Genomic DNA, 27,127 nt, shown 5'->3' on the forward strand with positions numbered 1-27,127 from the left:
CTCTGGTGTTGCACATTGCTACGTGTGACATGCAGTGTGCCGTGGGGACGTCAACTTCTACTGCAACAAAGATTTTGTACTTGCCCATGCTATATGGCAGGAGTGCACAGACAAAACACTCTCCTTCAGATTGACTTCTTCCAACTTCCTTCATGTGTTGGTACCAGATATTGTTTGCAAGATGGGCTGTGCTGTTCAAATAATCATTCAGTTCGTTGTCGGCTTCATATGGACTTCTCATGATTCTCAATGTTTTCTGTAATTAGCTATCACTATGTCTCTGAATGCATCTGTGCTGCTTTTTCGCTCAGGTAGCTTCTCAGGTATTATCCTTGGAGGGGCGGGTATCATTTCCTGCTCTATGGCAATGGGGGGAGGTCTTGCGCTTCTTTTCCTTCCCCCTTGCATTCTCTTGTAGACCTCCTCCCACCACCATTGGCTTGTCATCCTTTCAACATGTGGCGGTGTCATAGGCTCAGTAGTTCATTCTGGCATTGGAGCTGGCGTACTTGTTATCACAGTTGTGGTGGTTGTCTTGCTCAGCTCTTCGTGTAGCTTCTTTGCTCTAAGTATGAGTGGAAACACATACTCGACTACCGTGTGTGTTTTCTCAGTAAGTTCTTTCGTAGCTTCCTCCGTTTTATTGAGGGATTTTGCTATGTCAGCTTTGTTCGGTTTCTCGCTTGGTTCTCTGTTTTCTGGTACTGTCTGCTCCACAGTTGACTTCCATTCGGTTGCTTTGGCCTGTGGTTGCGTATCCATTGACACTTGCCCTTGCTTGTGTGCATTCAGTGTATGGGTGCGTGCCGTGGACAGTGCTATGTTATCATTCATTCCGTGCTGACCCTGTCTCCAGCTTTTCTCACCATTCATTACTTCAAGTGTGTACGTATCACTTCTAATTACATTCAACTGTAAATAGTTTGCTTTATTATCAGGTTTTCTTGGTACAGGGACAACTATATAGGGTCTGGGCGCTTTTGTGGGGCCCAGACGTTCATTACCCAGTGGATGCACAGATATTGGGATACTCCGTGCTCCATTAATAAAGGCAGTTCTGACAGTTAGAGACAAAAATAGTACAATAATCACTATGCATATACATATGACGGTCTTGAAAGACATCTTGCAGCATTTCCTTCCAGGAAACCAGGGGCGTCCTTCTGCTGGTGGCACGACTAAATTACTGTTTTGGACCCCCATTTCAAATATGTCCATAGTCAATAGTCAATTTTTCTTCTTGTTCTAGCTCGTTGCTCAAAGTTCAATACACACTAAAGTGACAAGTGCAGCTCAATGTCCTCCCTCTTTTACGAGTGATGATGATGATGATGATAGTCTCTGCTCAATGTAATACAGGTTCTCCGCTAGACTATGGAAAAAGGTTAGACTATCGTTTTCAGTATATCATATTCGGTTTATATTTCTATGATACCTGTTGTCCCAGGGCACTCTTCCAATTCGATTCGGCCCTGTGGACATGCAGGGATCTGTTCACTGTGGCACCATAAACGGGTGGCTTTGCTGCACATCATGCCTAGATAAACCATTGAAAAAATAAAAACAAAAATAAAAATAAAAGTGAACATATGAGGAAGTAGGAGAAAGCAAGGAAGAGGTTGAAAAAGGTGAATATGGCAGTGAAGTTAGTGTTTCTGCTCCTTTCACTCGGTTCTTCAAGGTCGGGTTGCTGAACAGTCTCTCCCCCCCCCCATTTACCCACTGCAGGAAGATGATGAAAAATAGAGAACACCAGAAAAAATAAAATCACGGTACTGGTATCCTTCTTTCTGCTTTCCTCGATCAGTCCTACGTTAAAGCATGGAGAACTTTGTCTTTATTTCCTTCCTCTGCCCCTGGTGGGGGATGATGGAAAAGTTTTATCTTGGACCTCTCCCTTCTGAAGCCCTTCTCAGCAGAGGATGTCCATGGTTGCTTCTCAGCTGTGATGCAAGAGCTCTCAGGAGTCTGTTGAGTTGTGCATTTTTTGCTGGATCACAGAGGAAAGTGTGCACGTCAACAGTGATGGGTCTACCCACTAGTTCTGAAAAGTTCTCGATGAGGTGAAAGAAGACTGTGAAGGCAATTCTGCTGTCTTCAGGTGATAATGACATTTGCTCGGATTCTCTGTTTCTTAGGTCACCGGTCTTTTATTTTTTCCAGTGTGATCAGTCCTTACCTTCTCGATCTGTCCCTCGCCGAATAATTTCACTGGAATTCTCTCAGAAACTCCCTCTGAAAGCTGGACAGTTCCACTTGTAACTGTATGCTATAGAAGAGTGTTCCTATCTTTCTCGCGTTGGCAGGGTCTCTGAGGAAGGTGAGGGCATCGACCTCGGCAGGTCTCCCTACCATTTCCGGGAAGTCATTTATTAAGCCGAAGAGGACATTGTGGGATAGTAGGCTGTCCTCAGGGTACAGTGGCATTTTCTTTGCCTTGCTGGTTCCCAATCACACGCCTTGCTTTTGCTTTGAGCAGTCTTTGCACTTGCCTGCTGCGTGGATGGCTACCACGTGGTTTATTTTATTCCATATTTGGGTCAGGAACTGATTATTGCGGGGATTTTGTATAAACGTCAGTGTGTCGTTGGTCCTTCCGACAAGTTCTGGGCACTCCTCTACGATCCGAAAGAACAACGCGTAAGTAATCTCATCAATGACTGCTTGTGGTGGTAGCATCAGTCTTTTGCTCCTCGTGCTCAGGCAATTCAGCGAGGACCTCTGTGATGACAGACAATAGTTACCTGAATACCTTCTTATTTTCTGGATCTTGGATGAATTCTGTGACATTTGTTTCTCTCCATATGAGTGCTGGATAAATCAATGTCACTAATTGGGAGTAGGTGAGTACATCCCACTTAAGGCTTCTGCTGGGGTGTACCATAAATTCGTGAACAAAGTCTAGATACTGGATGCTTTCAGGATAACCGTTTCAGCTTATAAAAGTGTCCTTCCTTTACTGCTTATCAGAGTCTTAGAGTTCTTTGTTCACTACTCTGTGGCTTTATGTTTTTTCGTTACCATGTGTCACTGCAGGTTCAAAGTATGCAACCTTTTCCTTTGCTCTGCGAGTTCAGCAGCACATTGCATTTGTTTGAAAAGTCTTGCATCTCGTTCAGTGCTTAGAGAAAAAGTTCAATGTATAGCCCCAATTTTCACAGCGAGTTCTTCAGTCTGTCTTTTCTGCTTGTGCGTCCTTCTTCCTCACCATAGACCTTGTCTGCACGTGCTGTGGTCCTACCCCGTTGTCTCTAGATTCCACGGTGGATGCAGCAGGAGCACCTTCTCCTATAAAGAGCTTGACGTCATTCAGGAGGCTCCAGGCTCTTCTTCCTTGGAGCTTGACAGCGGATGGGGCAAGTCCTCTACGATGAAAGGGCCATTAAATCATGGTTCGTCCCATTTCTTCCTCGTAAAGTTGCTCACCAAAACGCTGTCACCAGGGAAGATGAGTGGCGCACAAAGTCTGTTGCGGTTTGTGATGTGCGGTTCCCTTTACGCCGTCGCTGCAGCTGGCCTGAAATGACAGATGTACTAGAGGTAAAACAGTCAAGGTAATTCTTCATTTCTGTTCCCAGAACCTCCCTAGCAGGCTGGACATCACATCTAGGTCTATCTCAGGGGGTAAGAGGGGTTCCTCATCCTTCTGCCTGTAACTATCTTGTGCGGCGTAAGATGATGGTTGGAGCCGGGTTGGTTCCGAAGTACATACAATGCCAATGGTAGACAGTGCAGCTATCCCTTCTTTAATGTGAGCTTCAACTTGGCTATCCTCTCCTTAAGCAAGCCGTTGATCCGTTCACATATCCCGTTCCCCTCAGGATGATACGCCGACGAGAACTTGTGCTTTATACCAAGCAACAAGCTAATCTGTTCAAAAACTGAATTTACAAAGTGAGCCCGTTATCTGATCTCATTACTTTGCACACCCCCACCTAGAGAACACCTCCCTCACTAGGAACTTGGCAGCACAGGTAGCATATGGGTGTGTACAGGGCCCTGCTTCTATCCATCTAGAGAATGGACACACCATGACAATTAAATACCTGTACCCAATACAAACCTGAATCATATCGACATAGTCAATATGCAGGTACTGGAAAGGCCTTTCAGGTCTGGGAATGATTCCTCTCATCACTTTCAATGTGTGCCCAGAGGTGAATTGCTGGCAAATTATGCAATTGACCATAAAGAATGCAACATGCTCTGCTAAATTCGGCGTGAACCAGTCTTCTGAGAGCGTTGCAGCAAGATTTTCTTTTGACATATGGAAAGGGTAGTGGAGCTGTTCTAATGCTACCTTTAGAAGGGTGACAGGCATTACTGGTTTACCAGTGCTGTCCTGCCTCCATAACCCAAATTACAAAAAGAAGTATCTATCAGAGCACACCTAATTACTCAAAAACTAAATAACTATTTAGAGAAATTTTATTACAATTCTGGGTGCTGGGGAGGAATACACGCCCTGACACTGGAGCATGTGTTAAACATAAAACAAAAAGTGTCTAAACTTAAAGACACTCCCGTCCCCTGCACACCTTACAAGCTGAAATAAATCAGTCAAATTTCATAACATTTGCACTTTTATATATAGAAAGAATTGTCAATTTAGAACATAGGTAACAAAATATCTTCATAAAAGTACAGAAAAAAGGTATCAACTGACTTCCAATATGGCCAGCATGAAAAACAAATCAAACCAGACAAAAAAATAAGCTCCCAATTTTGAACTGCAGCTTCAAGCTCTACGCGTTTCAGGGACTATCCCCTTCTTCAGGAGCAAAAATATCTGCAAGTATAGATATATATACAATTAGAGGACATCTCACATAACATTAAAAGTTTGGACAAACTAAACACATTAAATAAAGAGAATACATTAAATAATTATGTACACATAAATCCAACCACAATTCTACATAACATACACAAGTGGTTGTATATTCACAGTGGTACAACTGGTATGGCTCCAAATGTAAATCTCAAAATGCATTAAAACCTAAAACACTTATACGTATGTACCTCACAGTGGGAATGTTGTCAAAGAAAATAGAGTCTCTGTCTGTGCATCTGTCTGTGCACGACATACACAGAACCAGGATCCCTGCGAATACTCCTGCCGTCCTCAACAAGTGAAATGTGATTGCCGAACTCTGGAATACCAAAGCATATCTATCAGCTCCAATTACACGTAGTTAAATCACCAAACCTTAATGACTAAACAACTAGTTCAAAAAACACCTATTACTCATTGGCAACTAATCTGTGCAGCTCAACGATCACCAAAATCCACAACCTTGTGCCACCACCTCATCTTTGTGCCAATACATCAACTTAACACAGAAAGTTAAAAAGCCCAAATCCTCAAAGAAAACCCAAAATTTAAATTGTGCAACTCTTCCAACATATATTATTTACCTAAGGCAAATCAATAGCCAATCCAATCCAAATTCAGGACTTCCAGTACCCCGCATCCAATGTAAAGCATCCTGCTGATTATAGAAATGTATAATGCAACTAAAAAACAAACACAAAATATACCATTTACAAACTAACACCACCTTTCCAATACAAACATAAATAAATATAAACACATCCACACAGCTTAAACTTACTTCCAGAAGCGCACCTCTTCACCTCAGATTCAACGGCTCCTCTCCAATTCACACGTAACAGATCCCAACCCACAACACACTTCCTGGCTCATTTTATACTGTTTCCTGGTAGTCACATGATAAAGTCACGTGACCCGCCGGCACTGAATACTAAAAGAATGCACAAAGCTCCCTGCAACCTGCCAAATACATAGGTAATGCTAACTAAGCACACAGGTACTGAGTGAGTAAATCAAACAAAATAAAAAAGAAACCAAAGATGAATGTGTGTGTATTTAAAAAGGAGATAGACATAGAAGAAAGACTGCATTTTTGAAAAAATTTAAAAAATAATAAATAAGTGCCTTAAAACTATTGCTGTCCATCAACCATACTTAACTACGCGGCAAATACAGAAATAACCAAGTAAACTAGTTATGTACTAAAGATAAATGTGTGTGTATTTAAAAAGAAGATAGATATAGAAGAAAGACTACATTTTTGAAAAAATTGAAAAAATAATGAATAAGTGCCTTAAAACAATTGCTGTCCATCAACCATACCTAACTACGCGGCAAATTCAGAAATAACCAAGTAAACTAGTTATGTACTAATTACACAAACCCAATAACTACTCTTCCATACACCTCTAATGGAAGAACCAGTATGTAACGCCCGGAAAACACAAATCACTCCATGTGACCTCAAACACATATAAATGTATGCATTATGAACGACTTAAACCATTCACCAACCATACCTCGACACCTACACAAAACAATTCAAAGAGAACTCTTCATTAAGCCCTCTTGGAGATAAAGTCCCCAAGAGGTCCATCCAAAACATCTCTCTCTGGGCTAATATTCTCAAAAAGTCACCTCCTCTGGGTGGTTTCTTCACCACTTCCAAAACATTAAACCTCAATTGTGCAATAGTATGTCTAGACATATTAAAATGCCAAGCAACTGAAGATTTCTCATTTTTACACCGTATTTGAGATTTATGTTCAGTCCATCTTTCACGTGCGGATCTGGCTGTCTGTCCAATATACATTAATCCACATGGGCACTTAATGCTGTAAATCACCCCTGTGGATCTGCATGTGGCAAAATCTCTAAGAGTGATTTTTTTGCCCGTCTGCGGGTGAAGAATGTATTCTCCTTTAGCCACATTGTTACAATGACTACACGACAGACAAGGAAATGTTCCCTTTTTTTTTAGTCACCAATGTCATCTGAATTTCCTTCAGGCCTCTTTCGGCTCTCACAACCCTATCCCTCAGGTTCCTACCTCTTCTATACACCATCATTGGTGGAGATGGAAACAGTCTCAGAAGTGTAGGATCATGATGGAGAATCGACCAGTGTTTATGTATGATTCTTTTAACATGCCAACTTTGTCGAGAGAATTTGGAAATATGCAAAAGTGCATCAGACTCCTTCTTCACCTTAGGTGTAAGCAATTGCTCCCTTGTAATCGGGAGCGCTCTGTTCTGGGCCTCATTCAAAAGTTGTACTGGATACCCTCTTTCAGAGAATTTTTTAGAGAGCGACTCACATTCAACTTTAAATTCATCAGTATCCATAACAATTCTCTTAATTCGTAATATCTGACTATATGGCAGACTAGCCATCATTGGCTTTGGATGAAAACTCGCAAAATGCAATAAATTATTAACATCAGTTGGTTTATGAAAAAGTCACTTTTTCATAAACCAACTGACATTATTAACATCAGTTGGTTTATGAAAAAGTCACTTTTTCATAAACCAACTGATGTTAATAATTTATTGCATTTTGCGAGTTTTCATCCAAAGCCAATGATGGCTAGTCTGCCATATAGTCAGATATTACGAATTAAGAGAATTGTTATGGATACTGATGAATTTAAAGTTGAATGTGAGTCGCTCTCTAAAAAATTCTCTGAAAGAGGGTATCCAGTACAACTTTTGAATGAGGCCCAGAACAGAGCGCTCCCGATTACAAGGGAGCAATTGCTTACACCTAAGGTGAAGAAGGAGTCTGATGCACTTTTGCATATTTCCAAATTCTCTCGACAAAGTTGGCATGTTAAAAGAATCATACATAAACACTGGTCGATTCTCCATCATGATCCTACACTTCTGAGATTGTTTCCATCTCCACCAATGATGGTGTATAGAAGAGGTAGGAACCTGAGAGATAGGGTTGTGAGAGCCGAAAGAGGCCCGAAGTAAATTCAGATGACATTGGTGACTAAAAAAAAGGGAACATTTCCTTGTCTGTCGTGTAGTCATTGTAACAATGTGGCTAAAGGAGAATACATTCTTCACCCGCAGACGGGCAAAAAAATCACTCTTAGAGATTTTGCCACATGCAGATCCACAGGGGTGATTTACAGCATTAAGTGCCCATGTGGATTAATGTATATTGGACAGACAGCCAGATCCGCACGTGAAAGATGGACTGAACATAAATCTCAAATACAGTGTAAAAATGAGAAATCTTCAGTTGCTTGGCATTTTAATATGTCTAGACATACTATTGTACAATTGAGGTTTAATGTTTTGGAAGTGGTGAAGAAACCACCCAGAGGAGGTGACTTTTTGAGAATATTAGCCCAGAGAGAGATGTTTTGGATTGACCTCTTGGGGACTTTATCTCCAAGAGGGCTCAATGAAGAGTTCTCTTTGAATTGTTTTGTGTAGGTGTCGAGGTATGGTTGGTGAATGGTTTAAGTCGTTCATAATGCATACATTTATATGTGTTTGAGGTCACATGGAGTGATTTGTGTTTTCCGGGCGTTACATACTGGTTCTTCCATTAGAGGTGTATGGAAGAGTAGTTATTGGGTTTGTGTAATTAGTACATAACTAGTTTACTTGATTATTTCTGAATTTGCCGCGTAGTTAGGTATGGTTGATGGACAGCAATTGTTTTAAGGCACTTATTCATTATTTTTTCAATTTTTTCAAAAATGTAGTCTTTCTTCTATGTCTATCTTCTTTTTAAATACACACACATTTATCTTTAGTACATAACTAGTTTACTTGGTTATTTCTTTATTTGCCGCGTAGTTAAGTATGGTTGATGGACAGCAATAGTTTTAAGGCACTTATTTATTATTTTTTTATTTTTTTCAAAAATGCAGTCTTTCTTCTATGTCTATCTCCTTTTTAAATACACACACATTCATCTTTGGTGTCTTTTTTATTTTGTTTGATTTACTCACTCAGTACCTGTGTGCTTAGTTAGCATTACCTATGTATTTGGCAGGTTGCAGGGAGATTTGTGCATTCTTTTAGTATTCAGTGCCGGCGGGTCACGTGACTTTATCATGTGACTACCAGGAAACAGTATAAAATGAGCCAGGAAGTGTGTTGTGGGTTGGGATCTGTTACGTGTGAATTGGAGAGGAGCCGTTGAATCTGAGGTGAAGAGGTGCGCTTCTGGAAGTAAGTTTAAGCTGTGTGGATGTGTTTATATTTATTTATGTTTGTATTGGAAAGGTGGTGTTAGTTTGTAAATGGTATATTTTGTGTTTGTTTTTTAGTTGCATTATACATTTCTATAATCAGCAGGATTCTTTACATTGGATGCGGGGTACTGGAAGTTCTGAATTTGGATTGGATTGGCTATTGATTTGCCTTAGGTAAATAATATATGTTGGAAGAGTTGCACAATTTAAATTTTGGGTTTTCTTTGAGGATTTGGGCTTTTTAACTTTCTGTGTTAAGTTGATGTATTGGCACAAAGATGAGGTGGTGGCACAAGGTTGTGGATTTTGGTGATCGTTGAGCTGCACAGATTAGTTGTCAATGAGTAATAGGTGTTTTTTGAACTAGTTGTTTAGTCATTAAAGTTTGGTGATTTAACTACGTGTAATTGGAGCTGATAGATATGCTTTGGTATTCCAGAGTTCGGCAATCACATTTCACTTGTTGAGGACGGCAGGAGTATTCGCAGGGATCCTGGTTCTGTGTACGTCGTGCACAGACAGATGCACAGACAGAGACTCTATTTTCTTTGACAACATTCCCACTGTGAGGTACATACGTATAAGTGTTTTAGGTTTTAATGCATTTTGAGATTTACATTTGGAGCCATACCAGTTGTACCACTGTGAATATACAACCACTTGTGTATGTTATGTAGAATTGTGGTTGGATTTATGTGTACATAATTATTTAATGTATTCTCTTTATTTAATGTGTTTAGTTTGTCCAAACTTTTAGGGGCCGATTCATAGAATTCAGCGCACAAGTGGCGCACGCGGCTGGCGCACAGTGTGCGCGTGCGAATCCCTGCGCCAGCCGCGTGCGCTAAAATCCATTTCTGCGCACAGCGTATTCATGGATACCAGCCACCAAAACCAGCCGTGGCGCACAGTTGCGCAGCGACCCTGCAGCAGCGCCAGTTACGCCTCCAAGAACGCCTCTCGCGCAGGGAAAAGCCATCAAAATCCCCAACCGAGCGCAAAGGGCAGCAGCAAACGCAGAGCTGGGAGCGTGTATTCCAGGGGTGTGCGGGTGTTTCCATACGCGACTGGGCTGGGTACGTGTATTTCAGGGGTGCGCGAGAAAGTCTACACGCGATTGGCCTGGGTACGTGGATTTCAGGGGTGCGCGAGAAAGTCTACACGCGATTGGCCTGGGTACGTGGATTTCAGGGGTGCGCGAGAAAGTCTACACGCGATTGGCCTGGGTACGTGGATTTCAGGGGTGCGCGAGAAAGTCTACACGCGATTGGCCTGGGTACGTGGATTTCAGGGGTGCGCGAGAAAGACTACACGCGATTGGCCTGGGTACATGGATTTCAGGGGTGCGCGAGAAAGTCTACACGCGATTGGCCTGGGTACGTGGATTTCAGGGGTGCGCGAGAAAGACTACACGCGATTGGCCTGGGTACGTGGATTTCAGGGGTGCGCGAGAAAGTCTACACGCGATTGGCCTGGGTACGTGGATTTCAGGGGTGCGCGAGAAAGACTACACGCGATTGGCCTGGGTACGTGGATTTCAGGGGTGCGCGAGAAAGTCTACACGCGATTGGCCTGGGTACGTGGATTTCAGGGGTGCGCGAGAAAGTCTACACGCGATTGGCCTGGGTACGTGGATTTCAGGGGTGCGCGAGAAAGACTACACGCGATTGGCCTGGGTACGTGGATTTCAGGGGTGCGCGAGAAAGTCTACACGCGATTGGCCTGGGTACGTGGATTTCAGGGGTGCGCGAGAAAGACTACACGCGATTGGCCTGGGTACGTGGATTTCAGGGGTGCGCGAGAAAGTCTACACGCGATTGGCCTGGGTACGTGGATTTCAGGGGTGCGCGAGAAAGACTACACGCGATTGGCCTGGGTACGTGGATTTCAGGGGTGCGCGAGAAAGTCTACACGCGATTGGCCTGGGTACGTGGATTTCAGGGGTGCGCGAGAAAGACTACACGCGATTGGCCTGGGTACGTGGATTTCAGGGGTGCGCGAGAAAGTCTACACGCGATTGGCCTGGGTACGTGGATTTCAGGGGTGCGCGAGAAAGACTACACGCGATTGGCCTGGGTACGTGGATTTCAGGGGTGCGTGAGAAAGTCTACACGCGATTGGCCTGGGTACGTGTGTTTCGGGGTGCGCGGGTAGTTCCACACGCGATTGGCCTGGGTACGTGTGTTTCGGGGTGCGCGGGTAGTTCCACACGCGATTGGCCGGGGTACGTGTGTTCCGGGGTCCCGTGAACTTTCACACGCGATTGGTTGGGATCCACGTGTGTACTGTCATCACGTGCAATGAGGGATACTCCCTCGCACGTCACGTCACAGACGCGCTCACGCGCTGAGGGCCTTTGGTCCAATGAAAATGCGTATGCGTGCAGACGCGCTTACGCGCTAAGGGCCTTTCCTCGAATTACACGCTGACGTGCAGAATTTTCACGTGCCAAATCACTCCGTATCAAGCTGGCCACGCGTAAGCACACGGAAGACCACGCTCCTGCCCAGAAGGCCGAACTACTGCCCCCCAGAGCCCCGAGCACGCTCCCACCTGCCATCTGCTGCTGCCTGACTGCCTGCTGCCCACGTGCCCTGCCATTTGCTGCCTGCACATCAGCCAGGGGTGCTGTTGGTGTGACCACCCCTGCTGGAACCAAAGACTCCCGACTGGGATTCCATCGCTCCACAGCCCAGCCCCAGGACCCAGTTGCCCACCCACTCCTGCCTCTGGGGTTGTCATGTCGGGGCAAACTCCATCTGTGACCACTGACAACCCCCAGCCAGAGAGGCAGAGGGGCACCAGCTTCAGTGCCACCGAAGTTGGTGTCCTGGTGGAGCAAGTCCTGGGGCAGTATGATGCCCTCTTCGGAAGTTGCCGCGCCGACAAGGAAGGACGGACTCGGATCTGGACTGACATCGTGACTGCCATCAACGCGGAGGGGGTGGCAGTCCGCGACTTCCAACATGTCAAGAAGCGCTGGGAGGACTTCAGGTCCAGGACCCTGACCAAGGCCCGGCGCCTCTTGAAGGCAGCGGATGCCAAGGGGCGCCGGGGCCACTTGTCGGAAGAACAGATGAGGGTCCTGGAACACATATCCCCAGCGCTCCACGTCCAGGTCCTTGAGAGGCAGACCCGTCTGGAGTCGAGCGGTGAGTGTACATGCATCCTGATTGTGAGCAGTGCGTGTGGTGATTGTTCAGTAGTGTGCAGGTTGCACATCTGTTTGTATGGGGTCGAGTATGGGTGCGGGTGTACAGGGCCGTGGGGCTGACACATGCGAGGGCTGTAATGTGTGAGACATGGATAGTGCCTGTGTGTGTGGGCTTGCATGCCAAATGCAGTTGTGTGGGCACACAAGTTTGTATGAATGTGTATGTGAGTAGACATGTCCGTGATGTCACGCATGTATGTTGTTTTCAGCTGATTGTATCAGCGCTGTGTACATGTGCATGTGTGTGTATTTGACAAGGGTGCAACAGTGATGCAACATGGATGCATGTGACAGCGGTATGTGGAAGCCTGATTGGCAGATGTGACATGGATGCCCGTCTGATCACTGCGACACTTAGCAGAGGTGTACACATGCATGCAAGTGTGGTGGTTGGTGTGTACATGTGTGGTGCACTTCCTGTGTTGCATGTGATGTCTGGCTCACCTTTGGCTGCTGATGCTGTTGTATGTGTATGGATGGTGTTGGCAGTTGCAACATGGCTGTGGTATGGCTCGTGTGTGCAAGTTGTAATGACATGTGTGTTGGGGATTGTGATGACATGTCTGAGGTTTGCCAATGCCACTCATGTACAACTGTCATGTGTGTATGTGTCCATTGTACAGTGCCCTGATGCCTGTGTTTTTTTTCTCCCTGTCTGCAGCGTCAACTGATCAAGAGGGCGGAGAAGGTGCTGTGGAGCACAGCGGCGGGGATCCCACCGCCAGCCGGAGACGCAAGGCCCGGCTCCCCTCCCAGGTTGTCATCTCGTCGGGGAGTGAGGAGTCCGGTGCCGCGTCCCAGGCCGCAGCTGCCGGGGGGAGGTCCAAGAGGCGGAGGTTGCAGTTGGACTCCTCGGCAGCAGAAGGGGCAGCTGGGACCCCACAGGGCCCAACGGGGGAAGATGGCACAGAGTCATCCAGGTTGGTGGGGGGTTTGGTGGAGGAGGAGGCCGTGCAAGCACCGGAGACGGGGTCTGGGGGTGGGGATCCCACTGGTGCTAGTGGTGCAGTGCAGGACCAGGGACAGGAGGCAGCACAGGCCGCCGCGGAGGTGCCTGTGTGCAATCCTGTCCCTGATCCTGTCCCTGCATCATCTTGCACCAGCAGGGATGCCCATGTCCAGACCAGTTTTCAGGCAGGGGATGAGCTGACGTCAACTGGCCTTCCTCTGCCTGCGGACGTGGCTATCCAGGCCCGGGTTGAGCCTGTCCTGGCTGGAGTGGCGTTGCGTCAACGGGCCATGCGAGGTGACCTGCAGTCTTTTCATGAAGAGACTGCACATCATCTCGAATGGCTCGTTGACCACGTCAGCCTGCTGGGACAGGTCACCCAGGCCGGATTCCTCCGTCTGATGGGGCTTGCCACGACCCCCTCCTCAGCTGGACCCCCTACGCGCCAGTCGTCCTCTGTGCCATCTTCCCACCCATCAGTCACCTGGGTGCCCTGTGGAGCTGCCTCTGACGGTGCGGCCAGGCTGGTGGAGGAGGCATCCCTGCCGCAGTCGGGAGTCGGACGTCCAGCAGGGGTGGCCACGTCAACGACTGCACCCCAGCCGGCGGAGGATGTGCAGGCAGCAGGAGGCAGTGCAGGGGCAGAGGCACAGCAGCAGCAGCACCATGGTGGGAGCCATGAAGGCTCGGGGCCTTCGACATCGGAGGGGCAGGCATCGGCCGGAGGGCAGGAGGACCCAGGACAAAAAGTGTCTTCCGTGTGGCAGCGGTTGGGCCACGCCATAGATGCGGAGCGGCAGCGGGCGGAAGAGGCACGGCTCTCAATGGTCAGGGCGGAGAACTCCATGCAGAGGGCCCTGAGGCGGGTCGAGTGCCTCGAGGCAATCCGCAGGGCTTTGGAGGTGGACACGTCGACGGCCCTGCGGACCCTCGGGGCCATGGAGGAGGACTGCCTCCGGGACATTGAGGAGGAGTTCGATGATGCCCTGGCCCGGCACATCCAGAAGTGAGCCGTGGAACTAGCCCGCTGCCCTTGTACATAGTTATGTAGGTAGTGTTAAGTTTCATTTTTGTTTTTATTTCATTTGGACCTTTTGGACATTGGCCACATTTTTGTATATAGTTTTTTTTATTAGTTAGTGTAGTTAGTTAGGTTTCCTTTATTTTGTTGGGATGATGGACCCTGGCTTCTTGCATTGTACATAGTTGTGGACTTGTACATACTTTCTTTTTTAACATTATCCATGGATCAATGGCTTATAATTTTTTTCTCACATTGGATTTTGTTTGGTGGACATTGACTTTGTACTACATTACTTTGGATTTCTATATTCTTTAATTTTTTTTTTATTTTGAACGGACATGCTTCTTTTCATTTTTTTCCATTCACATTTCTGTTTCTTCATTTTTGTTTCTATTCATCTTTCCTTTAATACATTATTTATTTGTTGCACTTCAATGTGTGGTGTCTCATTGTTTTCATGCATTTCATGTTATGTGTTTAGAGAATCACTGACACCCATTGGGTGTATGTGAGGGACATGTGTTTGTTTTGGAACTTGCAATTGGTGTTCTGTGATGTAATTGCAGAATATGAGTGGGTGGATGCAATACTCGGGTGGGTGTTTTGCATTTGGGGGCTGACCATAGAGACCAGGGATCTGGACTGTGATGACATGTTGGGTGGGGAACATGAGTTGGACATGGGTGGGGGCCTGCTGGAGGCTGCCCCTGGTGGCTGGGGGGTGGGGGTGGTGGGAGACATGGGTGGGGGCCTGGTGGAGGGTTCCCCTGGATGCTGGGGGGTGGGGGTGCAGGGGGACATGCGTTGGTGGGCAGTAGTGCTAGTTGATATGTGGGTTGGCTGGTGGGCATGGCCATGGTGGATGGGGTGCCTGCAGGACATGTGCTGGGTAGGCCCCTGTGGTGTGAGCCACCTGCAGGGGCCGTGGAGGGTGTAGAGGGTACACCTGGGAGGACCCACACGTGCAATTCACGTGTGCTGCTCCCCGCGCACCCCCGGAATACACGTACCCCGCTCAATCGCGTGTGGAACTTCCCGCGCACCCTTGAAATCCACGTACCCGGCCAAATCGCGTGTGGAACTTCCCACGCACCCCTGGAATCCACGTACCCGGCCAAATCGCGTGTGGAACTTCCCGCGCACCCCTGGAATCCACGTACCCGGCCAAATCGCGTGTGGAACTTCCCGCGCACCCCCGAAATACACGTACCCGGCCAAATCGCGTGTGGAACTTCCCGCGCACCCCTGGAATCCACGTACCCGGCCAAATCGCGTGTGGAACTTCCCGCGCACCCCTGAAATCCACGTACCCGGCCAAATCGCGTGTGGAACTTCCCGCGCACCCCCGAAATACACGTACCCGGCCAAATCGCGTGTGGAACTTCCCGCGCACCCCTGGAATCCACGTACCCGGCCAAATCGCGTGTGGAACTTCCCGCGCACCCCTGAAATCCACGTACCCGGCCAAATCGCGTGTGGAACTTCCCGCGCACCCCTGAAATCCACGTACCCGGCCAACTCGCGTGTGGAACTTCCCACGCACCCCTGGAATCCACGTACCCGGCCAACTCGCGTGTGTCACTTCCCGCGCACCCCCGAAATACACGTACCCCGCTCAATCGCGTGTGGAACTTCCCGCGCACCCCTGGAATCCACGTACCCGGCCAAATCGCGTGTGGAACTTCCCGCGCACTCCTGAAATCCACGTACCCGGCCAAATCGCGTGTGGAACTTCCCGCGCACCCCTGGAATCCACGTACCCGGCCAAATCGCGTGTGTCACTTCCCGCGCACCCCCGAAATACACGTACCCCGCTCAATCGCGTGTGGAACTTCCCGCGCACCCCTGAAATCCACGTACCCGGCCAACTCGCGTGTGGAACTTCCCGCGCACCCCTGAAATCCACGTACCCGGCCAAATCGCGTGTGGAACTTCCCGCGCACCCCTGGAATCCACGTACCCGGCCAAATCGCGTGTGGAACTTCCCGCGCACTCCTGAAATCCACGTACCCGGCCAAATCGCGTGTGGAACTTCCCGCGCACCCCTGGAATCCACGTACCCGGCCAAATCGCGTGTGTCACTTCCCGCGCACCCCCGAAATACACGTACCCCACTCAATCGCGTGTGGAACTTCCCGCGCACCCCTGAAATCCACGTACCCGGCCAACTCGCGTGTGGAACTTCCCGCGCACCCCTGGAATCCACGTACCCGGCCAAATCGCGTGTGTCACTTCCCGCGCACCCCCGAAATACACGTACCCCGCTCAATCGCGTGTGGAACTTCCCGCGCACCCCCGAAATACACGTACCCGGCCAAATCGCGTGTGGAACTTCCCGCGCACCCCTGGAATCCACGTACCCGGCCAAATCGCGTGTGGAACTTCCCGCGCACCCCCGTAATACACGTACCCCGCTCATTCGCGTGTGTAACTTCCCGCGCACCCCCGGAATACACGTACCCCGCTCAATCGCGTGTGTCACTTCCCGCACACACCCGGAATACACGTACCCCGCTCAATCGCGTATTTTACTTCCCGCGGCGCCACTTTTTTGATGCGCTGGGACTCTACCGCCTGCCTTCGTGTGGCAGACGTGTTTCAGCTTGTGCGCGGCTTTGGCTGTGCGTGGGTTTGCCCTATTCCATTCCATGAATACGTGTGGTTCGTGTGCGTGTGGGCGTTACCTCTGCTTCCGTGCAGTGCATCCCCAGTTACGCCCTTATTTTCGCGTGTTGTTCCCCATTCCGCGCGTTACGCCCCATGTCCCGCCCACTTTCTGCTGTGTGCGCTGAGGTTGTGCGCTTTCACTGTGCGCGTCGCGCACCGTCGCGCACGCCTTTCGCGATGTTGCAGTGACTTGTGCGCCATGCACGGGTTTGGCGCACATCCCGCGGTGAACACGCGCAGGGACTTCCATGAATCGCACGCGTGCGCGTGCGCCTGTTTTTTTCCGCTTGCGCATGCTTGCGCATGCTTGCGCCTAGATTTTCGGCGCACGTTGGTTCCATGAATCGGCCCCTTAATGTTATGTGAGATGTCCTCTAATTGTATATATATCTATACTTGCAGATATTTTTGCTCCTGAAGAAGGGGATAGTCCCCGAAACGCGTAGAGCTTGAAGCTGCAGTTCAAAATTGGGAGCTTATTTTTTTGTCTGGTTTGATTTGTTTTTCATGCTGGCCATATTGGAAGTCAGTTGATACCTTTTTTCTGTACTTTTATGAAGATATTTTGTTACCTATGTTCTAAATTGACAATTCTTTCTATATATAAAAGTGCAAATGTTATGAAATTTGACTGATTTATTTCAGCTTGTAAGGTGTGCAGGGGACGAGAGTGTCTTTAAGTTTAGACACTTTTTGTTTTCTGCCTCCATAACCCATCAGAGGGGTTTAAAGAACACCCTTGATGCTTCCATAAATTCTTCTCATCCTGAGGTGCCCCCCCTGGAGTTCCATTAACTGTGTCTACCCAATATTGCTATAGGCTTCTGGAGTGGCTCAGGCCATCATCATTCGTTCATGGGTACGTGCCACCTCCACGTCCATGATTGTCTCACCCTTGGATGCCATGCGCTTGGCTTCCGTGTCCGCTTCATGGTTTCCACGTGACACGAAATCTGTTCCCTTGGTGTGAGCGGCGCACTTGATGACCGCTATGCACACTGGGAGCTGTAGTGCTTTTATCAGCCTGTCCAACAAGGCTGCATGTTGCACTGGCGTGCTGTCCACTCGGAGGTAGCCCCTCCTTTTCCATCGTGCCAGGCCTGCGTGCACGGTGGACGTCACCTAGGCGGAGTCACTGTACACTGTTACTTCCTGGTCTGCGTGATTCTCAATGGCGAGTATCAATGCCACTAGTTCTGCAGCCTGTGCCGAATAGTGGGATGGTATTCGTGCACTGACAAGTACTTGGAACTCTCCATTTGCCATGTGTTTGATCACGGCCACGCCTGTATACCTTTGCCCGTCTTCTTGGTCAATTCTCGATGACCCGTCAATGAAGACGACTTCTCCGCTTGGCAGAGCATTCTCTCTTACTCTGGGGATTTCATCATAAAACTCTTCATAATTGGCACAGTCATGCACAGGTTCTCCCTCTGTGACTGGCTCAGCAATAAACATAGCAGGGTTCACAGTTTTGCATCGCACTATTTTGATCGATGGATTTGAGATAATCACCTCATATGCGGATGCTCTCTGTGAAGTCAAGGTGCCTTTTGGCTTCTCCAATATGGCAAATAATGCGTGCTCAACATATAATGTCATGGAGCATCCCATCACAATGGATGACGCTTTCTCGATGGCAAACTGGCCGGCTGCTAAATTTTGCTCGCATGGGAAGTGGCCCCTCATGACTGGGTACAGGCTCCCACTGTAGTACGCTAGGGGCTTGTACCCCAGCGATGTTCGTTGAGTGAGCACTGCCATCATAAAATTGCCATCGGTATGAGAGAAGAGATAGAATTCCTCCGCATAATTGGGGATCCCGAGAACTGGGGCCTTACAAATTGCCCCCTTGAGCTCGGCAAACCCCTTTTCCATCTCTTCAGTCCATTCAATTTTTTCCCATGTTGCCTGGGCTTTCTTTAAGGTCTGGAGCAAGGGCTTGGTATATGAGCTGTAATCAAAGATCCATGCTCTGACATAATTGCATAGGCCGTAGAAGCTCAGCATTTGTTTTACCGTGAGTGGCTTAGCCGTGTTCATGATAGCTTCAGCCCTCTCTGGTGTTACCTTTTTCCCCTCATGTGAGATTAGTTGCCCTATGTATAACACCTCCTGCTGGCAGTACTGCAACTTGTTGTTGTCCACTTTGTATCCCTTCTCAGCTAATATGGTCAATAGCTGGACAGAGTCATGATGGCATTGCTCTTCAGTGGTGCTGCAGATCAGAATGTCATCTACATACTGCAATACAACACTGTCTATCGCAATGTTGCTTAGGTCCATTTGCAGGACTCTGTTAAAAATGGACGGAGATTCACAATACCCCTGTGGCAACCTTGTACTTTTCAGGCGCATTTGTCTGAAAGTAAATGACGTCAGGTCTTGTGAGTCACGGTGCAATGGAATCAAGAAAAATGCATTCTTCAAATCGATAACCATGAAATATTTTGCCTCCGTGGGTATGTTGCACAAAATAGTGGATGGATTAGGGACTAGAGGGAACTCGGCTTCGACTATGTCGTTCAATGCTCATAAATCCTGAATTAAACACCAAGATTCTCCCTTCGATTTCTTGACAGGATAGATCACTGTGTTACAAGGTGATTCTGACGTTACCAGAATGCCCTGTTCCATCATGGCAGAGATTGTCTTTGCAATCCCCTCATCCGCTTCTCTGGACATGGGGTATTGTCACGCTTTTGGTAGGATCGCTCCAGGCTTGAGTTTAATCTTCACCTCTCCTGCCCCCTTCAGGAGTCCTACGTCATACGGCCCTTTTGTCCATACTGTGACTGGCACCTGGGCCATGTCCTCCTCAAAGTATTCTGGTCGTGCCATCACTAGCATCATTCGCTGTGGCACTTCCCGTTTGATCATTTTGACCCAGAATATGAGACTTACTTCCACCCATGTCTCCTCTAAGTCAGGGTGCTCTTCGAACAGATCATCAGTCAGTCACTCGATACCCTTCTTCAATGGCGATAACAGCGGACCATTGCCTTCCTTCGTCATCATATCCTTCTACTAAAACCACCTTCCCCTTTACTGCGGCAAACTGTATCACCAAAGGAAATATTTGTCCCTCTTCTTCATGCATGGGTATCCTTGCTCTAAAAAGAAACTCGTCGGGGGTCCTCATAGTTTTGCCTGCGAGTCCTGGCAATCCCGCCATAAGCACTCGCACGCCATATTCGAAGACCTCTGGCTCCAGCGCTAAAGCTCTCATAGCTGCACGTCCCGAGTATGCTCTGATCATTTCGCATACATTGGAATAATCCATTCCTGGTGTGGAGCACACTATGCCATCCCCAGTAAATGAGATTGACATATTCAGCTTTGTCATTAGATCTCGACCCATGATGTTTACTGGGGACTGACGGGAGTACAGTAAAGGCACATTCATTTTGTGCGCTCCCACTGAGACCGGGAGAGTGTCTGTAAAGGGAACTCTACTATGAGCTCCAGTGAAACTATGCATGTCTATTGCCTTGCCGGACAAGGAAAACTTGCCTTCTCTTATGCACGAGCGCGTCCCGCCTGTGTCAACTAAGAAGGAATACTCTTTTCCCCCTATGGTGACATGTACCCCCGGTTCCCTATTAGGGTCTGGTGTCACCAATAGGATAGAGCACATCTGAGTTTCCCGTTAGCTGTCCTATTTTATGTATAGGTTCGGCCCACTATAAATTTGCGGAACACCCCCGTTGTTCATTCCTTGTGGTACCGGCGGCGGTGCCTGCTGGGGTTGCCCCTGTTGCAAGTTCCCCAAGCACAAGGGTTGAACCCCTTGCTGTGCACCTTGCTACGTGTACCAGGTGGCCCTGTGCACTGCCTTGTTGCGGGGCGGCTGGCTGATTCGTCATACCTGCTCCCTCTCCTTGACTATTTTGCCACATGCCCTGGTTTCTGCACATGCGCGCCACATGGCCTGCCATTCCACACACCCAACAAACTGGCGGTGGTCGGACCATCTGTCCATCCGACATGATTTGACTGCCCATTTGTACATTTTGAAATCCACCTTGGTTACCCTGATAACCTCCCTGATTCCCTTGGAAGCCTCCCTGGTTCCCTTGCCTTCCTCTTCCTCTAAATCCTCTACCCCTCGGGTAATACCCCGTATTAGCTTGGTTATTTACTTGCTGTGTGCTGGGCTCAGCCGGGCTGGTCAACATGGCGCCCTCGAGAGTATACTTCGAGAGCTTTTTTTGTACCAGCTTAGCTTCCTCCCCTTTACGAGTTGCCTCCTTTTTCCAGTTCTTTTCTTGTAACAATCTGCAGTAATGTGCGATTGTCAATTGGATTTCGGCCCATGGTTTGCCTTCTAGCCCCACCAATTTCTTCAGCTGCTTTTGCACCTGTTCCAGCAACCCTTGGCACAGTATGCGGTAAAATACAGGGATAGATATCGACCAAGACTCATGCGTTTCAAGCACCCACGCGTCTTGGAAATTCTGGATATAAAACAACGGATCGTCTGACTCTTTCATTTTCCGAGTCATAATGGCTCCTATGTCTGATGTGTCAGGGCATAGCGTTCGCAGCGCTTTCCACATTGCGGCTCTACAATTATTAAACAGGGCTCCGTCATGGGTTGTGTTTGTAATGGTTACCCTTGGATACCCTGCCCGTTTCCACACATCATCAGCCCTTTCACCAAGTATGGCGATCAAGAATCCCTTAATGTCCCCTATTCAAAAAGGTGACTCCCCCGGTCATCTTTTCTAATTCGTGTATCCTCTTCCCAGCCCCCGATGTCAGCATTGGAAGCTTATTTTTTAAATGTTCCGGTCCATGTGTGGCCATGGAATATATTGCGGTCTTGCTCCCCCCTTTTCGAACAGTGGGAATTGGAATGCACAATCCTTCCTTCCCTTCTCTATACTTCCTCGGTCTCTCGCCAGGGTGGCGTTCCCGCCTGGCCGTCTACCTGGCCATGCCCTTAATTGATCGGTATTGGCCGGTGCCGACGCCCCCCTCTGACCGTGGCGTATTTCTTCATGTCGGCTGGACTGTCCAGCGGACTTCGATGTCCTACTTACGGACTCGCCAGCCTCTGACCATTGTACCCCTCGGTTCCCTGGGAGCCACCTTTCGCACCCTCTCCCTTCGTCATACATTGCTTCTTCCGCGTCCCCATCAGTCTGACTCTGAATACTCCCAGTTTGCACAACTTCTTGCATCATCTTCGTTCTGCCCATCTTCCAGTTTCTCTAGGAAACGTCCCCTACTCTCACTACTTTGGGTGACATCCACAGTGTCATATAGCTGGGTGCTCTCTAAGCTCTAAGCGCTCATCTTCCCTTTTCTCATGGGAGATTCGTTCCAAGCCCATTTCATCATATATTTTATCAATCGCCTCCCCGATGCTTCTGGTATCGAAGTCATCGTCAATATTTGTCCCGCTTGTACCTGGTACCGCATCGTTTGCAGTAAAGAACTCTTCTATGTCTTCCCATTCTACAACAGGATTGGGTTTTTTAACTTCCCGCTGTAGATATTCTAAATCTCTTGTCTATGTTTACGTTCTATTTCCTCGTCTGCTTCCTTGCGTTTCCTTGCGTCCTCTCTAATGTTATCTACTTCCCGCATCCTTTCGTCTCTACGTTCTTTTGCCTTTCTAATCTCTTCCTTCCTTTCATGCACCCTACGTTCTTCCTCTAACATCAACATATTCAGTCTGTATTTTTCGTAGGCTGCATATTGGGTGCGACTGAGCAGTATTCCTTGCTCTTCGCGATATCATCCCTTGTCTCCTTATCCTTCTCCCTTCTCTGCTTTTTGTCAGGCCTTCCTCGTGGCCTTGCATCATCACTCCCCTTATCATCTAACTTTAACAATATTTGTCCTCCCATCCATTCGTCCTTTGCGAATGTCATCTCATCACTTTCTTTCTGCTTCCTTCCCTCTCTCTCCTTATTGAGAGGTGCACTAGTCTGTGCCTGATCCTTTCGTCCATCTCCGTGGCTCTCCTTGTCCCTCGGGACAGTGGAGGCTGGAACGATTTCCTGCTCCTCCTCTTTAGTTTTGTCACTACTGCATGCAGGTGACTCATACGCGGGGTTGCTATACCCCGTGGCTGCTTTGAGCTCTCGTAGCGGGTAAAGACCCTCTGACTTGCTTCCCTCAATGACTGGTTCCGGCAGGGCCAGTGGCGCCATAGGCGCCTCATCACCCTCTGTACATACGTTTAATATCCAGTCTGCAGGTGGTTCTTCTTCCTTTGTTTGTTCAAACATCTTCCATAACTCGAGAACGGCAAGGCGTTTCTCAAGCTTCTTGCCCATATATGTGGCATGTAGGAAGGTTGTCATGTGCTGCAAAACAGCCTTAAACAACGACCCATTATGGGGCCAAGGCATAAACATTTTATTGGCAGTACCCCTAACCCATTCTTGGCTGTATTTCCTTAGTTTCATTGCATGCTTGGGTAGTTGCTTACATAGATGCATAAGAGGGGTAACCTCCTCCATCTTCTCACTTCAATACCCACAATATTTACCTAAGCAAGAAACAAATTCCTCGTGGTTTAAGAATCCTGATCTTTCCAGACTTTAACAAAGATGAAGATAAGGACCTTGTGGAAGATTGGGAAAAGAATTTGGAATCATGTTCCACGCGAATGTTGGAGATGTTGGTGGAACATGCCACTCGGGAACAAAAGAGAGCCATTGAACAAATAGAAATAATTAAAAAAGAGATTATAGACGCAAAAGCATTGAAAGTAACCAAAGAAAAAAACTACTTGAAGATGTATGAGGTACTAAAAGAATACCAGGACGATATCAAACTACGGAAATTACGGAAATTTTTCAGAAATGAGAGAGACTATAAAGAAGACAGGGGGTATACATTTCAGGAGAAATATAACAAGCTTACTACACCCTCATCAAAGGAAAGCACACCAAATACATCACCTGCAAGTTCGGATGCAGAGGAATTATCAGAAGGCTAACCACTTGCATCAGAGGAAGACACCAGAGCAGGGAAAGGTTTCCTCAACCAGATAAGGAGATACAAAAAGGGCAATAGGACCCAAACACTAAAGCAAGTCCGTTTTCAGTTAACGAACCTCCCAAACAAGAAACAACCTTTACTCGGAGAAGAGGAAGGAGGGGGTCAGGTAGACATAGGCAACCCAGATGCCTTAGAAGACTCTCAAAGATTAACGAGAGCAGGGGCCAGGGCAGCGGCCAAAAAGAGCCAATGAATACCCTTGTGATGAACCTATCAGACACAGAATTGACACAGGATGAAATCTCTCTCCTAAACAAAGGATTATCATTTGCACCGACTGCCTACATGTAAACCATGCAAGTGCATATAGATTTGTTTAAATTTGTGAGAAAATTAAAACTTAAGAAATTCTTCACGACTCAAGTAGAAAAAGTTAAACCAACTTCAGATCCAGTGGAAATAAGTGAAGTCACAATAGAGGAATTAGGTAACATTCACCTTTTGAGATCATTACAGGAACCAGAAAATTTCCCTATCCATCAGACCATGCAAGAACTAACAATCTTACCTATTGGTCTAATCAGCAAAGAACTCAAACCCACATCCAAATTCTTACCACAACTACCTCCGGACAATATGATAGATGCATTCTATAAATCGGTCATGAAAGACCTGTACAAGACTCAAGACAAACTGAGGAATAACCGCAGACAGACAGAACGGGAAAACCTCACACTACAAGAGAAGAGCGCACTCCACAAGCTGAAAACCAATCGACATCTGCTCATTAAAGAAGCCGACAAAGGTGGAAATATAGTTGTCATGAACCGCACGGACTATATAAAGATGGCTCAAAATCATCTCGACATTCCAAACTGCTATGAAGCTTTGACAAGTAACCCGAAGAACAAGATTGTTCAAGACCTTAAGGATTCAATTGACGGATGGTACCGACAGGGCCTCATCACAGATGAGGAAAAAAGATTTCTGTTCATTCCTAAACCGATATTACCAACCATCTACTTCCTTCCCAAGGTGCATAAGGCCTTCTCCACCATCCCAGAAGGAAGACCAATTCTGAGTGGAATAGGTTGGGCCACGGAACCACTATCAGAATACATTGATAACATATTAAGACCCAAAGTTAAACTGGTAAAAGCCTACCTAAAAGATACAACTGCTGCAATACATATCATTGAAAGCATTCGCTGGCGGTCCACATACTATCTCGCCACATGGGATGTTAAGGCCCTCTATACGTCCATTGGACATGGAAGAATCAGCATCACATTTCCCGTTCGTTTGCATGTTAAAAGAAATGCTCATGGCCACCCTAGATAACAGCATTTTTACCTTCAACAACATCTTTTTCAAACAGAAACGGGGGGTAGCCATGGGGGTTAAATTTGCACCGGCATTAGCAAACCTGGTAATGGGCATGTTTGAGGACCTGCTTATCTATACTACAGAGACTTACAACAGACACGTCATCAAATGGACTCGATACATTGATGACTTTTTTCTCGTATGGAACAGGACAACACAAGAACTGGAAGCCTTCAGACTTCAAATCAACAATAACCAGCTAGGCATTGAATTCACAGGAATTTGCAGTAAGACAGAGATTAATTTCTTGGATCTGAATGTCTATGTTTCAGGAGAACATCTTAAAACCAGAACATACCGGAAAGAGACAGAAGTAAATTCCACACTATATGCCACCAGTTGCCACCATGAACATAATAATCAGGAACATCCCAAAAGGGGAGTACATCAGGGCAAGGAGAAACTGTAAAGAACTATCACATTTTCATGAATAATGAATGTGAAATATTGCCAAGGAGATTCCAAGCCAGGGGCTATTCAAGAAAGAGCATTGAAACTGCGCATAATAAAGCACAAAAAATACAGAGAATACAGACCTTGACACAACGGACTAAACCCAATCCATCTGACAAGGTGCAATTTATTACAACATACTGTGCAGACAAGCATGTAATCAAGAAATCTCTTAGGAAATATTGGCATTTACTTAAGTTGGACCCCCATATAGGGGCACTTATACATGACTACCCGTCGATGATCTACAGACGAGCCAAAACCCTGTAACAGAGCCTCAGCCCGTCACTACTACCAGAAGAAAGAAAGGAGGCAACTGTGACCTGGCTAAAATAATCCAGTCCAGCTTTTAGAAAATGTGGCACCTGTACAATGTGCAAACATTCTACACCTATGACAGACGTCTTCAAAGCAGACAATGGACTTCAAATCAGGATACGAGAACAGATAAATTACAAAAGTAAACATGTCATATATGCAATCATCTGCACTTGCAAGAAAATCTACATTGGTAGTACGATCCGTGAACTTCGCTTCAGGATCAGAGAACACCTGGCAGTGATCGGAAGCCAGGACAAGAATCTGCCTCTAGCTGACCATTGGCAGCGCGCCCATCAGATGGACAATAAACAACATATCAAACTTATTGGTCTAAAAAAAGTGACACAGGGGTTCAGAGGAGGCAATCAGGAACTGTTGCTAAGCCAGGAGGAGGCCAAACTCATTAATTTCTTCAGATGTGTGGAAACCGGCCTCAACACAGACAACGAAATGTCATATTTCCTATGACTTCTGTAGACTGCATTATGCATTGAATAGATCGCCAAGGGAACGTTTTAGCACTAAGAATAATGTGCCCTACAATGGGGCAAAAGCACTGATATTCTATGTAACGATGCAAATTGGGAATAATGTCTCATGTATAAGAGTGTATGCGTTCAATAATGAAAGCTGGTAACTGCAAATAATATGTTTTCAAATATGGTAAATGCACCTATAATTCTTTCATCAAATTGGGAAACATACTTGTAATCTAGATAAAATTGTTACGATACACCTAAACCATTGTTTCGATTACGTTTCACCTAGGAATACAAGTGCCTCCCAAAGAGCCAGCAACACTTCCACTATTATATGAGGAATGCTAGACTCAGTGGTATGAAATAGTCTACATGGCATTTGCATGACTGCCCTGACTCTTGAGCCGCACAAGACTACATCTCCCAGAATGCATCTGGAGGAGCTAACACTCCTCTGGGAGCTATTCTAGATAAGTTGCATATGGATTAACCTTGTCGCATTAGAAATAATTGAGACACTGAAATCAGGTCATGAAATGAGACAATTGATTTCTTAATTTACCATGGGAATGTATTTTTGCAGGACCTAAGTACTCTCGCTACACGTACGTACGTACGTACGTA

Source organism: Ambystoma mexicanum, chromosome 6p (genome assembly GCF_040938575.1).
Source record: "Ambystoma mexicanum isolate Mex_15411 chromosome 6p, UKY_AmexF1_1, whole genome shotgun sequence".
Lineage (NCBI taxonomy): Eukaryota > Metazoa > Chordata > Amphibia > Caudata > Ambystomatidae > Ambystoma > Ambystoma mexicanum.